Source organism: Perca flavescens, chromosome 17, assembly GCF_004354835.1.
Source record: "Perca flavescens isolate YP-PL-M2 chromosome 17, PFLA_1.0, whole genome shotgun sequence".
Lineage (NCBI taxonomy): Eukaryota > Metazoa > Chordata > Actinopteri > Perciformes > Percidae > Perca > Perca flavescens.
This window is the reverse complement of record NC_041347.1, coordinates 20,521,567-20,527,339: the sequence shown is the minus strand read 5'-3', so window position 1 is coordinate 20,527,339 and position 5,773 is coordinate 20,521,567.

Sequence of the window (5,773 nt, the reverse complement as noted above, 5' to 3'; positions counted from 1 at the left end):
GCTTCCAGAGTCCAAATTAATGTGACTTATTAATAGAGTGTTGGCATATTTACCACCAGTGTGGCGCTGTAGTAACACTTTCAGTAACACTTTCCAATACAGCATTTACATGCAAAAACAAAAGGCTTAATCCATGGATAACAAATAATTTAATAAGGGGTTATATAGCAGTTATAAGCCATTAATAACAGTAACGTTTAGATTGCCAGGTCGGTGTTTATCCTCCTCCAGCAGGACAGTTGCTTTAACTCTTTATCTAAAAAGCCATCAAGAGGACCTCTGACCTTCTTAAACCACAATCAAATTAATAAGAAAAGTTAGTACCTACTTAATGGATTACTATTATGATCATTATAAGAACTCTTATTAAACTTTCAGCCTCTTACTAATGTCTTACTAACATGTATCAGTGCAGAGACTTGATGGCTTAGTAGAAAGTAAGACATTTGGTAATCACTTGACTATTAATGACTCATCAGCCAAAGAGATTTTCCTCAACCTGAACGTTGTTCTTATTAATGGCTTATAACTGATTAATAAAGCATTAGTACCATTAATGATTTACTAACCATTTAAAAGCCCTTTATAAAAGGTGCATAATTAGAAAGTGGTACTAACATCTCTGAATGTAGACAGTAATCATGTGTATCTGTAAGTTTTAGGTCACGTTCAGGTGTGTTTGGATAATGTCATAAATGATTGTCAAATTTTAAAATAACACAGCTTTGATTTTTACAGACACACTTTTCCCTGAGCTTTCAGCCTGATCTAAAGGCCTTCATCTGTGGACAGACTTTGCTGCAGTTGTCATGGAGATGGCGTAGTTGTTATCATGAGATGGGGAATAACAGCTAAACCATCTCTACGAATGCTCTGGAAGATTTCCAGTAAGTGGTTCTTTGTGGTGAGATTTTTATTTTTTATTTTTTTTTGTTAAACTTCTATTTTTAAGGTCAATAATGAATCTTCAACCTCAACTTGGCCATGTGTGCTGTGAACTTATTCATGTTTATATGTCTGTCCCTTTAGTCTCTTGATACATAGAGGCCCGTAAACTATTTACTAAATATAAATAAAGTGTGGGAAATTCATTAAATAAAGTTTGTGTAAACCTTGTCATGGATTATAATGAAGTGGGTGTAGATAATTAATACTAATAACACCCTCCGGCCACTAGGAGACGTCTTGTTCTCCAGCTGTAGCCTGTTGAGTTTTAACGGTTACAGATAATGTTAATTCCATTTCAATTTCATGCTGCCTCCTTGCTCCTGTCCTCCTACTCCTCCTCCTCCTCCCTTTTAGGGACTACTGTTTGTTTCAGAGTCAACGTTTATTAAAACTAAAGGTTATCATACTTTTGCTGCTGTTGTTCCTCAACTTTGAAACAACTTCTAACAAAGTCCCGGAGAAGCCAAATCAGTGCATAAAACTCATAACTTATCTTATCTTTTCTTTTCTCTCTCTGTCCTTTCGGTAAAGTACAACTCCTAACAAAAGTTTGAAAAGTGATACATGTATAAACTTAACTAACTTTCTTTGAACGGTAACATAAAAAAAAAAGAGAACAAACGCTAGCACAACAGGATGGCTGATTATATGTTTTTCTCAATTAGCGTCAAACATAAAATCAGGCCTTCCTTGGCCTCCCCAACCTTCTCCGTGTTAAAAGTCACTAGGCCACGATGAGCTGTCCTTTTACATTCAGTTATGACTACTGGGGGAAAACCTGGAGGATGACTTACACCCTGAGAGCAAGGAACAGAAATGTAAACCGACACCAGTGAAGGCATGCCATGATGTTAGTGATAGTAAGCCCTCAAAGAAGAGAGACAAAAGCCATCAACCAAGAAAATAAGTGCATATGTGTTTTGGAATCTGTCATTAAGCTTTCAATTGAGAAATCATATTTTTATCTTTCTTGCCACAATGAGGTCTGTGTTGTTTTTGAAAAAGACATGTTTCCAGTTTGTTTGCGTGGCCGGAGGCGTTTGCGTGGCCAGAGACATTTGCGTGGCCGGAGACATTTGCGTGGCAGATATCTCTAAAACTCTGCAAATAAAACCCAAAATATATGCATACATCTTCAACAATTGTGAAAAAGTGTTTGTTTTTTTCTTTTTTGATTTTGGGTGAACCAACCCTTTAACTCGTGCTCTTTTTGGTGAGACTCGTTTTCAAAACATCATAAATAAACACAGAAATCTCACCCTTTTCTCCTGACAAGCCTCCTGAGAAGTCCATCTGTCTCGTTAACTCGTCCATCCCATTTTATCTGCTGAGATGATGATAACATGTTGACCCACGGTCATGCAACTGCGCCAATGGTGTTAAAAGTCTGTTTATTCCATGGTACTGTGGTTTTAATTGCATCTTAGCAAACATTTGGCTGCTTGTATCTGATGTTTACTGCATCAATTTGAGATTTCACAAGACAGAAAAATGTCTCATGATCATATTTTAAAAACCACAATGTAATATTTTAGCTGTTACAGTTTTCCCTTGAACATCCTGCTTTTACTGATCTTGATAAAGACAGAAATTCTGCAGTAAGCCCAAGATAGATCAGGTAGAAGACTTCACCTCTGCTGTATTTAAAAGCTAGCAACTTTCTACAAATGTTCAAATGTCATGTGAATAGTGGATACCACAATAAAGGCCCATCATCTATAGATTTCAATAGACTCTGTATTCACTTTGTGTCTTTAAAGACGCACAAAAATGGAACAAAAGAGGCCAGTGGATCACAGCAGAACTCTGAAAGACCATCCTCTCACCACACCCTGTCACCCGGGACATTTAACAGCATGTGCTTTATTTACTGAACACTTAAATATCAGATTTAAATTAGAAAAAAGCATAAATCCTCCAAAAGGTGGCATTTTCCCCACTCTTTTCTCACAGCCTTGGTTACTGAAACCCCAATTTGCAGCCTATAAAGTGCAATAACCATTCAAGTGTTACATTTTTTTCCAGCTCTGAGAAAAGTAAAATATTAATAAAAGTCAATTAAACCAACATTTCTCAATACATCTACTACTTCCTTTCATTAAAGCTTGTAAAACCTATTATAGCCCGCAACTGATCCGAAAAGGCTGGTGTCACATAAAGCTGGTGCTACAGCTAGATCAGGTCCTGTAATATATTTAGAAGGATGCAAATAGCACAGCAAAAATACATGTAAAACTATCCTGAGATCACACACTAACAGACCAATTCTATAGATACCACCCCCAGCTGGGCTACTGACAAGCTAAGAAGTAATTGTAGTTTGTGTTTTATGGGAATACAGAGGATTCCATCCTACATATCCTATAACTACAACTATAAAGCACCCAAAAAAAAAAATAGCTCGACAGCCCATCACCAAACTCCCAGAGTGTAGTTAGTTAGTCCAGAGATGCAACAGCCAGGTGGGAAGAAACCCCCGCAGCATCCAGCATAAACAACTTTATATATATATATATATATATATATATATATATATATATATATATATATATATATATATATATATATATATATATATATATATATATATATATATAAAGTCTCCAGGTTATTCCAGTGTACTTTAAAATCCATACCTTCAGCCAGCTCGAATAAGAAACAATCAAATCCCGATTCCTCTCAAGATGGACTGACTGATCACGTCCACGAGAGAGATAATGTGTTCAAATGAAGCTGACGCGCCGTGGTGGGATGTTCTTAAAGTCCTCGGTCCTTTTGTGCGTTTTCGCTCAACTTTCCCAGGCAAGTCAAAACAGAGATTTGGGCACCGGTCCGAGCCGCGCCCATCAGCGCTGGAGTTTGGCAGGCAGGTGTAGCATACGGCACTAAAAGCTGGATTTTAAAAAGAGAAGACAAAAAAACAGCGCCTGAGGGAACTAATTAACTTGCCAGACTCACCTCTGCAGAGACATATAGTTGGCCGTGAAAAAGAAAAGTGGTGAACTCCTCCTTCTGCTGTTGCTGCTTTAGTCACCTCGAAACTGGCAAAGTTTTTGTGAGGAGTTGGGAACGGGGGATGATTTGGGAGGGATTTTTTTTCTCCTTTCTTTCTTTTTATGGATTACAGGCGGGCAACCTTCTCAAGTTCTGCTGATCTATTGTGTGCAGCAAATCCATCCTGTTGCAGCTGGAACACATCTGGTGCACACATTGGAAGTCAAAACAGAACATTTAGACTATATGGTTTCAGCCACTGTGCTATTACATAACCAAACTGTATTTTTACCACACATACAAATATGTTCTGTGCAAAAGCATGCATGCAAGACTCAAGATACTTGTCAAAGTTATTTTAACTGACCTCCAGGTCTTTGCACACAGGTCTGATCAGCATGTTTGTGCAGCTGTTGAAGGATCAGTTTTCCTGCCTACTACTGAGATTAGGAATTACACTCCCACACCAGAGTGGAAGAGCTGTTTTTAACTCTCTATGATCATAATAAAAGTTCCCTATCCATTCATTTGCATTTATGCAATTTTGAGCTAAATTGGATGCTTTCTCCACTGGCAGCCACAAGTGCCACTAGGATCCTTCACCCACCACACCCTGTGTAGACATCTACCCACCCTGCATGACTCACAGCGAGCATGACTCCAATCTGCTCAAATGATGGAAAACAAATAGCCCCAAGGACAGTGTAAGAGAGGAGGAGCTGCTCCTCTCACATCTATGTGCAAGCTTGAATCAAGCCAAATCTAACGGAAAGGGGCTGGTTTAAAACAACAGATTCCAGAATGGTGAAAAAAAAAAAAAAAAGGAGTTAACTGGCTTGTGTAGCCCTTTTGAGCTAAAACACACTCATGTTTGTGTTGAGGATAACAGCTTTTCCACATAAGGGCTCATCATTTCTCTGGAACAAGAAGGCAGCAGTTTAAAAGGTGCCCAAATTAGGTTTACAGGGAGTGTGTTACATAACAAAGAACTTAATCATTTGAGGTTTATCAAGATAATGTGACATATACAGGTGTACACATTAATGATTCACTGTGAAAGTGAATGTTGTAAAGAAACCACCAGATTTCCTCAGGTTAGCCAGAAAACATCACTCATTTTGCGACATTACAAGAACTGATGGAATAGATAGATTGTATTGCTTGACTTCATGACTGTGGGTTATGAAGGAATCTCTGTAATTAAGTGAACCTCCCACAAGCATCATTTTTCTTCAGTCACGCAGCATGTTTATTGCCAACTATAAAATATGATATACAGGAGCCTCAACAGACTGGCTCAACTTTGAACAGGTATTTTGGATGTTTTGAGATTTTGAAAGAGACAAAGCTGAGGTTCATCTTTTCGTTGATGTCATGCATTGTTCTAAGTTAAACTCTAAAAACGCTCCTCAGAAAGAAACAACACCAGATAATAAATTCCAGGAGGGCTTCATTTGTGTGTGGTCGTGGAGAGGCAGCTTCGATTCGCTGGATTTTATCTGTATTTATTTACCTGGATACTTGGTTTAGAGAAAGTGATACAGGGACACTTTTGGGGAGGGCATGTATAGCAAACTATTTTTAACCTCTTTTCAGTTGATTCTTTTTTTTTTAAGATTCTTTTAAGATTTGTGAGATTTTTTTGATAATTGTTAAAGTCATTCTCAGTCAGTCAGTCAGTCAGTCAGTCAGTCTCAAGCTAAAATGCCAATTCCAGCTTCTAAAAGTGAGGATTTGCTGCTTTTCTGCATTTATTGATAATGAAAATAATTGTCAGTTGCAGCCTTACAAACAATAACATTTGTGAACATACTAATTAAAGAAAATAACA